The 13,126-nt window shown below is 38.0% G+C and overlaps 1 protein-coding gene across 2 annotated transcripts in view; it reads left to right on the top strand.

Annotated features, from left to right (window-relative positions):
• Positions 1–13,126, top strand: part of LOC101893392 (uncharacterized protein DDB_G0283357) — a 137,021-nt gene that overhangs the window by 35,255 nt on the left and 88,640 nt on the right. For both annotated transcript variants that reach the window (XM_059130319.1, XM_059130318.1), the window contains one exon: positions 12,635–12,711. The gene's annotated coding sequence lies outside the window, so the exon portion shown is untranslated. The remainder of the gene's footprint in view (positions 1–12,634; positions 12,712–13,126) is intronic.

Raw genomic sequence — 13,126 nt, 5'->3', positions numbered from 1 at the left:
ACTTTCAAAATATGTGTTGAAAAAAAAAACTACGACTTTTAGTCTTAGTGGAAAAACAATTTTTTCTTGGGAAAAATATATATCTTTTTTTTAACAAATTACGATACATAGTCCTGAGAAGACAATTTTTTAAGTACACGATTGCAAGACGTTCATTTTTTTAAAAAAATCTGTGACTGTTAATCCTGAGACTGCTAGGAAACCTGTAAAGGATTGCCTATCCACAGAAAATTTCTAGACCTTATGATGGACATTCTATTCAATAAAATCCTTTAAAAGGTCCCTTTTTCCTTATTTGACATGTTAATGGTTTCCGTCAGTAGGACATCTGTGATCAGTAATAAGCCTTCAGGAAATATTATTTTCTCCTAAGACCAGCAAAGGGGTTTGAGGTCTTCTATCCAGAGACACCCTTTAGAAAGTCTCCTATACATAAGAAACCATAAAAAGGTCTTCAATTTTAGGAGATCGTCCATCATTTATTTCGATTTTTTTTTCTTCTCAGAAAAAAAAAAATTCCCTTGAAAAATTGTATCTGTAAATTTTCCTTGAGCTTTCCCTTGCCATTGTTTATTTTTTCTTCTTCCTTACCTTACCTTTTTGTATTTTTGTTTTCAAATAATTTTTTTGTTTTTATAACCAGGGTCAATGACTTGTCGAAAGATTTTGCATTTGCATTATGCAGCTGATGATGTTTGTTACCCCTCCCTTCTCTTTCTCCTCCTCCTGCATCTCATCAGCATTCACCTCCTTAGCTATTTTTCGGTCTATTTCATGCTTTTCATTTTCAATTAGACGTCGTCATCGTCGTCTGAGATGAACACGATAAACATGTGTTCTGTTCTGCTCTGTGGTGGGTGAAAGGTAGGAAGGGGTCGATGAATGGGAGGGTGAACCACTGCATTATTTCCCGTTTGCATATTCATGCTAAGGTGCTGAAATTCCCAAGCATTATTATGCTGACTATGTGACGTTTTGAAGTGAGGAAAAAAAGAGGCGAACAAACATTTTTGTCATTTTGTTCATCTCGAATTTTTTTGTCAACAAAAAAAGGTGAATGAAAGGCCTTTTTGGGTTGAAAAGAAATCATCTCCAAGAAAAAAAGATTGCCAACGCAGGTAACGAAATTGCCAAAGTACCTGTAACTCGCAAATGTTCTGCTCATCATTTGAATATGCTGAGTCAAAGGATTCATCGACTCGGAAGAGGAAGGGAAGACAAGAAAGAGGGATTCGATTTTGTCAATGATGCTACACACGAAAATGGCTGTTAGATTTTTTGGTTGTGATTTTCCCCTTTTTGAATTTTTGATTGTGAAATTGAAATGTTTTATGGATTTTAGAATGATTTTTATTTATTATCCAAAGTTTATATCCCACAGATTTTTAAGTGAGTAACGTTTTTTTGTCTGCTTCCTGGTTACAATTTATTAAAAAAAGTAAAATAGTCGTTTTTTCCGACAGATGTATGCCCCCGCTTTGATTTATGATTATTCAAACTTTTGACCCTTTATGGGGGAGGTTCCGAAGCAGTTGGTCAAAATTGACCAATTCGAATCTGACCTACTGCCAGATTTGGACTATATCGACTATTTCCTATACTTTATATGAGATATGTGCAATTTTTTTGGAAAATGTGGAAATATGGGTGAGGTCACAGATATAACGGACCGAAGTATTCCATTATTCATTGGAAGAAAATCGAACATTTATATCCAATTTTATGCGAAATCATAAATTCAGATAAATTACATATTCATATAAAATTTCTGGTTAAGAGAAATATTTAGAAATAGCCAGCTGTAAAGTATCGCCGATTTGTTTCGCAAGTTATGACAGGTATAAGAATTTGGAAATTGTAACCTTTTGTGGGTGAGGCGCCAGAAGGGGTTCACAGATATATATCATCTTCACAACAGATCTTGCGTTAGCAAAAGTATTTCAATGCGTGAAATTTGAAGAGAACCGAATGCTTATTTCGTATTTTATGCTTGTTTTGGTTATTCAGAATTTGCACACATTGTGGGGGAGGTACCAGAAGGAATGGTCCGATCTCTACGTTTTTCTAAAACAGAACTTGTGTTGATGGAAATATTGAGATGTATCAAGTCTGAATGGAATCGGGTGTTAATTTCGCATTTTATGAGCTTCGAGGTTACTCAAAATTTTGACCCTTTGTGGGGGAGGTACCAGAGGTACCTTCAAACGGCCAATGAAACCGTCACACGCTGCCCGAATGTTGCTCTGCGATATTTTGGCCCATTCCCGGCGAAGCGCTTGCTTGAGGTGATCGACGCTTTGGTATTTTTTAGTGCTATCCTTCCTTTCCAAAATACTCCAGACACAATAGTTCAACGGATTGGTATCCGGAGTTTTTGGTGGCCATTGTGCGCTGGAAGTGAAGCGAGGAACCACATTTTGTAACCATTTTTGGGTGCGCGTGCTGAGTCCGATGGCGTTGAATCCTGTTGGAATGTCCAAGGTCTGCAGCCAAAATGTTTGCTTGCCCAAGGCTTTAATACACCCTCCAGAATATTTTCGTGATAATATTCGGCATTTATTCTGATGCCACGGTCGATTAATACGAGCGGGGAGCGACTATCGGCTATTATGGCGGCCCACACCATGAACATGGTCGGCGCTTGAGTTCTGATGCCCAACCGAAAGTGCACATTTTCAGCTGACCTCTTTGGCAAGTAAACACGATCATTTCGTTTGTTTACAAACTGCTGGACAAAGAATGTTTCCTCATCGGAGAAAACCAAATTCGGCAGTTCACCACTTTCAGCCAAGCGAAGCAACTCTTTAGTTCTTTTGAGTCTATTTTATTTCTGTTGCAGTGTAAGTTCGTGCACTTTCGGAATTTTAATGGCTCATTTTTTAATATTTGCGGATTTGCCGAATGGAATATTGAGATATGTTCAGCTCACGAGCCATTTTTTGGCCAGGCCACTGCGACACGGGTCGCTTCTTTACTTTTCGAAGCATTTCTGCTGATGTTGCTGTTTTCTTCAGTCCACTTCCTTGACGTCGGGCTACGCTACCAGTATCACCGTAACGAGCGATGGTACGACGAGACACAAAAGATTTATTCACATTTAAATGCTGGAGTGCTCTAACGATAGCCACTTGTGGTTTTCCAGCCAAATATCAAGAAAACACACTATCACGCTTGAATTTCATCACGAATAACATTTTTTTTTTGGAAAATTCTCACCAAAATGCTTTTGTACGCTTGTAAACAATATAATGAGCTGTCACTGGAATAATTTTAACAGCTGTCGGACGAGTGGCTTAGAAATGACAGCAGTCTGAAGTTGGTTGCAGTTTTTTCATCTCACCCTGTTTTCTTATAATGCACGGATTCCACAGAATTTTAATCCAAAAATATCCAAAAGCGTGGAAGAGAATGGGGGGACATCCACATCCTTTTTCAAGTTACTTTGCGATGTCAACTTTCAAAACGCCGATACACGTTCACGCAAAAGCAGCCCTCTTCCCATGGATCTCACCAAAAAATCTCCTTCCTCCAATCTCTGCGTGCTCCCACATTTTCGTCGTAAGTTTTTTTGTTGTGGGTAGAACGAGGGCATGCCAGAAAAAAATCTGAATGTGAGCATTTTTTTCTCGCAAACTCTCAAACGACAATATATTTGACTGACGCGGCAAGCAATGACGGCGACAAAGTTGATGATGTGGCGAAAAACTTTCCATTCAAAAATAAAATAAAAAAGGAAAAAAGTAAGGCTGGAAAAATGACAAATAACTGATTTGACATGACGTAATTTTCCGGAATTTTTATGGCAATCGTCAGCGAAGAAAAATGCTTGTCTGCCTGCCTGCTTGACTATTTCGTTATGTTATTTTATTATGTTTGGTGGATATTTTCCTTTTTATACCCTCCACCATACTATGGAGGGTATATTAATTTTGTCATTCCGTTTGTAACTCCTCGAAATATTCATGTCAGACCCAACAAAGAATATATATTCTTGATCAGCGTAAAATTCTAAGACGATTTAGCCATGTCCGTCTGTCTGTCTGTGTGTCTGTCTGTCTGTCCGTCTGTCTGTCTGTTGTAATCACGCTATCTTTCGAACAAATTGAGATAGAAGGCTAAAATTTTGCATACATGTATATTTTCCCAGTAGGCAGGTTAAGTTCGTAAATGGGCCATGTAGGTCCAAGTTATCATATAGCCCCCATATAACGGTACCTCCCGATATTCGGTATTTTGATGATTTTAGCGACATTATTCACTGGAATTATTTCAAATTTGGTATTTGAAGTTCGTAATGGATACTACAGCCTAAGACAGAAAATTATCTGTGCAGGTCCACGTCTTTATATAGCCCCCATATAACGGTACCCCCCGATATTCGGTATTTTGATGATTTTAGCGACATTGTTTACCGGAATCGTTTCAAATTTGGTATTTGAAGTTCGTAATGGATACTTCATCCAAAGTCAAAAAATGAGCCATGTAGATCCACGTCTTCATATAGCCCCCATATAACGGTACGCCCCGATATTCGGTATTTTAATGATTTTAGCGACATTATTTACAGGGATTCTTTCAAATTTCGCATGTGAAGTTCGTAATGGATACTTCAGCCCATGCCAGAAAATTGTCTGTGCAGGTCCACGTCTTCGTATAGCCCCCATATAACGGTACCCCCCATATTCGGTATTTTGACGATTTTAGCTACGTTATAAACAGATTTTTCTTCAAGTTTCGCATTTAAATATTGTAATAATTTATGACAAAAGTTGCCTATGCAGGCCCACGTCGATTTTAACAGAATTTTTAACGGTTTTTTTTGGAAATTGCCAAATTTGTACCAAATGGTGGAGGGTATTAAAAGTTCGGCCCGGCCGAACTTACAGCTTTTTTACTTGTTTCTCTTCACTCACTCAAATTTTCCATTCTTTGTGCGGATTTTGTTGTGAAAACCTCAAAAACATTGTTGTTATCCCGAGATTGAAAGGCAGGCAGGCAGTTAGTCATTCATTCATTCAGTTAGTCAGTCAGTGTGTCTATGGGTTTGTGGTTTTCATCACTGTGAGGTACATACATACATATTTACACATGTAGTTGGTTTACAGTGGGGGGATAGTGGGGAAAATTGTGGATGCAACATTTGGAAATATTAGATCCATAAGTTTCAAAATTTGTAAGGTGGCTTTCAAAGCTACAACCCACGTAAAGTTTGATTTTAAAGAGTTATGATTATTCTAACTGTTAATCCTTTGTGGGGGAGGTTCCAGAAGGAGTGGACCGATGCATTCCATCTTCGCAGCAGATCTTGTGCTAGTAGAAATAATGGGAATAGAACCGAATGCTTATTTCGGATTTTATGATCGTTTTCGTTATTCAAAATTTTGACACTTTTGTGGGAGAGGTACCAGAAGAAATTGTCCTATCTTTACCATCAGTTATTCAAAAGTTTGACCCTTTGTGGGGGAGGAACCAAAAGGAATAGACCGATCTCTTCCATCTTTAGAACTGATCCCGTATTGATAGAAATATTGATATGTGCTAAATCTGATTGGAATCGGATGTAAATTTTAGGTTTTATGAGGTATTTTTTAACTTTATCCATAAAAACACTAAAATTGAAAAATAAAAAAAATACGTTGTAAATGATAGGTAAAAAGAATTTCAGACATAGGAATTTTTCGAATTTTCTGAAATTTTTCTATATTAACCCTTTCTGAATCAGAGAAAACTTATCTCGGTTTATCTTCACGGACATGGACGAACAGACATAACGAGGCGGCAGGCAGGCATCCATCCATCGAATCTGTCATTTATGGCAAAACATTGAAATGATGTTATTTTGCAAATCTAAAACGTGATAATGCCGCCGGCTAGCTGTGGAGGGCTTTGCGAGAATGTAACGAAAATTGACATGTCATAGCTGATGATTAACAACAACGACAAGAATATTATTGTCATAACTGTGATTCAGGAACTGGGGAAACATGACCTTTTTGGAGGCCTCCTTTAGATAGAACACCGTCTACAAGTCTCCTATGAATATAACACCTTCTAGACGTCTCCTTCTGATAACAGACCTTCTACTGGGTACCTATGGAAACTGGTCTTCTACAGATTGCAGTTCTTCTTTAGGTCTCATATGAATAGAAGACCAACTACAGGTCTCGAAATTTGGATAGAGCTCCCATATATATCTTCAGTCTATTTTGGGTTAATTGTGCACCAAATGACCAATTTAAGTCCAAATGACCGAGTTTTGGTACATCCGACCGAATTCAGTCTTCATCAAATTTGGAAAAATCGGCACATCCGACCGAATTCAGTCTGGAAGCAAGTACATCAAATTTCGAGAAAATCGATTCAGATATAGCTATATCTCCATATACATGGTGAGATAAAAAAAACTGCAACCAACTTCAGACTGTTGTCATTTCTAAGCCACTCGTCCGACACCTGTTAAAATTATTCCAGTGACAGCTCATTATATTGTTTACAAGTGTACATAAGCATTTTGTTGAGAATTTTCCAGAAAAAAATTATTCGTGATGGAATTCAAGCGTGATGGTGTGATTTCTTTATTTTTGGCCGGAGAACCACAAGTGGCTATCGTTAGAGCACTCCAACATTTAAATGTGAATAAATCTTTTGTGTCTCGTACCATCGCTCGTTACGGTGATACTGGTAGCGTAGCCCGCCGTCAAGGAAGTGGACGGAAGAAAACAGCAACAACATCAGCAGAAATGGTTTGAAAAGTAAAGAAGCGCCTTTATCGAAACCCGAGTCGCAGTGGCCGAAAAATGGCTCGGGAGCAGAAAATATCGCAATATTCCACTCGGCAAATCCGCAAATATTAAAAAATGAGCACGGGGTAAAGCCATTGAAATTCCAAAAAGTGCAAGAACTTACACCGCAACACACAAAGCTAACGAGTTGCTTCGCTTGGTCGAAAGTGGTGAACTACCGAATTTGGTTTTCTTCGCTGAGAAAACATTCGTTTTCCAGCAGTTTGTAAACAAACAAAATGCTCGTGTTTACTTGCCAAAGAGATCAGCTGAAAATGTGCACCTTCGGTTGGCCACCAGAACTCAAGCGCCGGCCATGGTGATGGTATGGGCCGCCATAACAGCCGGTGATCGCTCTCCGCTCGTATTAATCGACCCTGGCATCAGAATAAATGCCGAATATTATCGCGAAAATATTCTGGAGGGTGTATTAAAGTCTTGGGCACGCAAATATTTTGGCCGCATACCCCGGACATTCCAACAGGACTCAGAACCATCGCTCTCAGCATGCGCCACCCAAGAATGGTTACAAAATGACGTTTAGTGACGTTGGCACTAAAAAATACCAAGTGTCGATCACTCAAGCAAGCGCTTCGCCGGGAATGGACCAAAATACCGCAGAGCAACATTGGGGCAGCGTGTGACAGTTTCATTGGCCGTTTGAAGGGCATAATTCGTGCCAAAGGTGACCAATTCGAACAAATCTAAAGTTATTCTAAAGATTTATGCTATTTCCGACATTTGTTGCTTTCATTCAATAAAATCGAAAAAAATGTAAAAATGATGGCATTTGACTTTGTTGCAGTTTTTTTTATCTCACTCTGTATACTTACTGTATACATATGTCCATCCCTGATCTCAGGAAAAAATGTCAACCAATTTTAATAACCTAACCACAATTTGTCTGGTTGTGTTCACATTATTAATCATCGTGTTGAAAGAACATTGTCCCCTCCCCATCGATGATGAGGAGAAAATACGTCACGAAAAATCTACCGAAAATTGAAATGACGAAAAATGACAGAAACATGTTGATGATGAAGATGACAACAAAATACTTAACAAAATACTCCTCACATTACACACGGGAGCGTCAGCGTCGTGGTGTTTGCGGCAAATGTTGTTAACAATGCCACGGCACGGCAGGCAGGCAAAGTTTCCTCTGGTGTTAATGGGCCATAAATTCCCCGAGTGAATTGATACGTTTTTCTATTTTCATTTATTTGCCAAATATGGAAAGGTTGGAAAATTGTCAATGTGCGCAATTTTTCGTTACGGCTTCTCAGCGTGTTCTTTGACTATTCCTCTTCTGGCTCGTGACATCAGCTAAAATCAAAAATAGATTCTGATTGATTTGCTATAAAAATAAATTGATTTTTCGGTTGTTTTTGGTTGGGTATTTTGAAAGTAAGAGGTAATAAACTTTTTTTGGGATGTGAGGAGGGAACGGTTGAAATTTAGGTGAATTCTGGGCTAATTCTAGCAATAATCCTTCTTCTTATTTAGTAGTTTTGTAACAATTTCCAATCCCAAGAAGTACGATAATAGAGATCGAGTTTTGCAGAACATTTTTACTATGTTAGGCCAAAAAATGCTATAGGGTTGCCCATATTCGACGGACACATGTTTAAAAAAAATCGATTGTTATGCGACTTGTGTGCGGTGGAGCGCCGTCTTGTTGAAACCAGAACTGCCTCATACGCTTTCATGTCGCGATAACGCTCCTGATTGATGGTAACAGCGTTTTTGGGATATTATTGGGGACCTCTCAACACTGGTTCGCACGGCAGCGATATTCTCGGCCGATCGCCTTGGTCGACTTTTATATGGCCTCTTCGGATTAGAAAGAGCCTTACCAGTCGAAAATTTTTCGTATAAACGCTTAATGGTGTTCTTAGAAGGCGCACTTCTCACATTTTTTAATGTTTTAAAAGCACGTTGAGTTTTCGCAATTGACTTCTTGTAAATTTCAACTATTTCAGAGCGCTCGCGTGGCGTGTTCATGGTAAAAATCTGCTTGGACTGACGCTTCAAACGCGGTATGTCATTAAGCGATGTGACATCTCTGTCAAAAGTTATGGCGTTGCCAGATGGGTCCGTCGAATATGGGCAACCCTGTACATGTCCGATTTCGACAGTTTTGCTTTAAAAGGTACTTTTAGGACCCCAAAAGAACGATATTCAGTACGAAGGACTCTTTGGGCCAAATCTGTCTCAGAACATTTGGAGTCGATGTAGCGATGTCCGTCCGTATGTCTTTCTGGCTGGCTGGGGCGCACGATAACTCTTAAAAGGAGTATCCGATTTGATCCAAACCTGGTACATCGTAATATTATTTTCAAACTTAGATCGAGTTTGGAGATGGGCAATATCGGTCCACTTTTTTTGGTACCTCCCCCACAAAATGTCGAAATTAAAAAAAAAAAAAAAAAAATATTGCACAGAAAGAGGAAAGATAATCCGATTTTGCTCCAACTTTGCATATCCTAATATTTGCATAAGTGTCAGGTCAGGTGCAAAAATGGACAATATCGGTCCACTCCATCAAGAGCCTCCCCCGCAAAGGGTCAACATTTTGAATAATTATAACTTTTATTAAATATAATGTAAATCTCCTATTGTCTTCAAATTGCAAACATCACAATATTTTTATTAACCCAAGGTGTGGTGTGAAGATGGAAAGTATTGGTCCACTACTTCTGGTACCACCCCCACAAAAGGGTCAAAATTTGAAATATCTATGGAACTCATAAATCGAGAAATTAATATTCGATACCATTAGGACTTGGCACTTAATAATATTTCCATCAACAAAATGTCTGTTATAAATATGATAGAGATCGGACCATTCCTTCTGGTGCCACCCCCACAATGGGATCAACATTTGAATAACCAACACGATCATAATACCCGAAATAAGCATTCGATTCTCTTCATATTTTACACATCCCATTATTTCTGCTAACACAAGATCTGCTGTAAAGAAGGAATATATCGGACCATTCCTTCTGGTATCTCCTCGACAAAAAGTTCAACATTTTGAATATCCATGAAGCTCATATAATGCGAAGTTAACATCCGATTCCATACAGACATGGTACATCTCATTAATCCCATCAACACAAGGTCTGATCAAAAGATGGTAGGGATCGGACTATTCCTTCTGGTACCTCCCTCAGAAAGGGTCAAAGTTTTGAATTGCCTAAAAAATTATAAAATTGAAATAAACATCCGGCTCTCTTCAAATTACACACATCAAATTATTTCTACTAACACAAGATCTGCGGTGAGAATGGGATATATCGGTCCACTCCTCCTGGTATCTTCCTCACAAAGGGTCAACATTTTGAATATCCACGAAGCTCATAAAAAAATTCAATTCAGACTTGGTACGTCTCAATATTTCTATCAACACAAGATCGTAGAGATCGGGTCAAATTTTCTGGTGCCTCCCGCACAAAGGGCCAAAGTATTGAATAACCAAAACGATCATAAAATCCGAAATAAACGTCCCGGTTCTCTTCATATTTAACATATCCCTTTATTTCTACTAACACAAGATCTGCTGTGAATATGGAATATATCGGTCCACTCCTTCTGGTACCTCCCTCACAAAGGGTCAAAATTTTGAATATCCATGAAGCTCATAATAAGCGAAATTAAGTTTCGATTACATTCAGGTTTGGTACATCTCAATATTTCCATCAACACAATAACTGTTGTAAAGATGGTAGGGATCGGACCATTCCTTCTGGTACCTCCCTCAGAAAGGGTCAACGTTTTAAATAACCTAAACGATTATAAAATCCGAAATACGCATCCGGTTCTCTTCATATTTCACACATCCCATTATTTGTTCTAATACAAGATCTGCTGTAAAAATGGTCCACTCCTTCTGGTATCTCCCCTACAAAGGGTCAAATTTTTAAATATTCATGGAGCTCATAAAACGCTACACTAACCTCCGGTTCGTTTCAGACTTAGTACATCTAATATTTCCATCAGTACAAAATCGGTTATAAATGTGGTAGAGATCGGATAATTTCTTCCCCACAAAGGAATACTTCGGTCGACTATATCTGGTACCTCACACACATTTGAACATTTTCTAAACATTATCACATATCTTAAATAAAGTGAAGAAAGCAATCGATATAGTTCAAACCTAGCATGTCTCAATATTTATATCATATTTATTTAGGTCCGATACGAGATGGACAATATTGGTCCATTCCTTCGGAACCTACTCCATAGAGGATCAACAATTTGAATAATCGTAACAGAAGTCAAAGTATATTTCAATAATCGAACATTGGCTGTGGGTATGTATCCGGCGGCAAAACCGACTGATACTTTTTAACGTTTTTATACCCTACACCACAAGGGGGTCAGGGTATTATGTCTTTGTGCATTTGTTTGTCACTGGCAAAAGGAAACGAGATAAACCCATAGTTCCTTTTGATGATCTGCATAGAATCACATTCTGAGTCGATTTATGTATGCCCATCCGTCCGTTCGTCCGTCTGTCTGTCCATGTATTTTTGTAATCAAAGCACAGGCCGTGTTTATTGCCCGATCCAGATGAAATTTTACACAAGTCATTTGCTTGACCCAAGGACGAACCATATTAAAATTGCAGCTAATCGGTCAAAATTTAGGTATAGCTCCTATATGTATCTTCGTCCGATTTGCCTTTGTTTTGTGCACCAAGCGTGTAAAATCAGCCCGAATAGTATGGAATTTTGCACATACAACCAAATTAGGCCTGAAAATATGTATGCCAAATTTGATCGAAATCGATTCAGATATAGCTATAGCTCCCATACATATTGTTCATCCGGTTTGTTATTTTTGTCCTCCACAGCCGTAATATGCACTCCGCAACAACAATATTTGGGGAAATATATCAAATGCAGCTCAGAAAGCAAAATTTTATCGAGATCCGATCAGATTTGGATATAGCTCCCATATATAACTTCGTCCGATTTACCTTTTATTGTGCACCAAACGTTTAATGTTTATCCAAATGTGATGAAATTTGGCACATACGGCCGAATTGAGTCTAGAAGCTAGTATGTCAAATTAGGTGAAGATCGATTCAGATATATATATATCGATATAGATATAGCTATCCGATTTGTTATATTTGTTACCCACAGCCGTAATATGCACTCCGTAACGCACGATATTCAGGGAAATATATCAAATGCAGCTCAGAAATACTTTTGCAAAATTTTATCGAGATCGGTTCAGATTTGGATATAGCTCCCATATAAATCTTTATATGATTTCATATTAATTTTGCACCAAATGGACAGTACAAGTCCGAATTTAAAAGATACAAATGCTTCAGCATATTTAGTCCTTTGAACTTTAAATTCTGATTATAATCATAGCGTGTATGATTGAATTCTCCCATAAAAACTTTCAATTGTTATGTGGAGCTCTACTATATTAGCAAAGTGGTGTAGGGTATCATAAAATCGGCCCCGCCCAACTTTAGGACTTTCTTTACTGGTTACTTATTGAAATGGTCGAAATTGTAGCTCCATAAAACGGTTCTACTATTTTGTATCTTTTGGTACTTTTTCGTACTCTAAAAGTATTAGTTTTCCAAACTCCTATCGTATCTTACAATTTTAGGCCAATGATGACTCTCAAGCTAAATTTCAAAATTCTAGCTTTTTACAATAACTATTTAACAATGCTGTAAGTTTTGGTACTTTTCGTACCCTTAAATTCCGTGAGTTTTGTGGAAAATTTCAAGATTTTATTTTATTTATTTTTTGTAATTTCTTTATTTTCCCATGAAAAACTAATTTCCTCTTTCTCTTTTCCACGTGTCATTTCAGCTTCTAGAAGCAAAATTGTAATCCAGCAAAACATATGGGCGCCCAACACTCTCCTGTGCCCATCCAATGCTAAGACGGTAAGTTTTACTTCAAGCAGCACTTTAATTTAAGTCCTTTTTGGAAGTAGTTCCCATTCCTCCATATGTTAACTTGAAGGACATTTAATGCCAATTCAAAGAGGATTATGGCACTTTACTCTCCTCCATTCTCACCCCTGGGAGATTTTTGGGGAATTTCTCATCCGTTGGGAATTATTTTCTATTATTCTTTTCAAAGTAATTTGTGGTTGCTGTTACTTTGTTTTTTTTTTTTCTATTTTGCCACATTAATTGTTTTCTTGTTGTAATCTTTTACGTTTCGCATTTCTCTATGCCATGGACATGGGTATTTTTCTCCAACCTCATCCTTTTTTCTCCAATTGTTATTGCACATTAACAACAAGGTCACGTCGTCGGATAATAATAATCTTGTTGTTGATTTCCTTTTTCGCTA

Source organism: Musca domestica, unplaced genomic scaffold, assembly GCF_030504385.1.
Source record: "Musca domestica strain aabys unplaced genomic scaffold, Musca_domestica.polishedcontigs.V.1.1 72, whole genome shotgun sequence".
Classification (NCBI taxonomy): Eukaryota; Metazoa; Arthropoda; class Insecta; order Diptera; family Muscidae; genus Musca; species Musca domestica.
The sequence above is the reverse complement of the archived record's forward strand: the minus strand, read 5'-3'. Positions and strand labels throughout refer to the sequence as shown.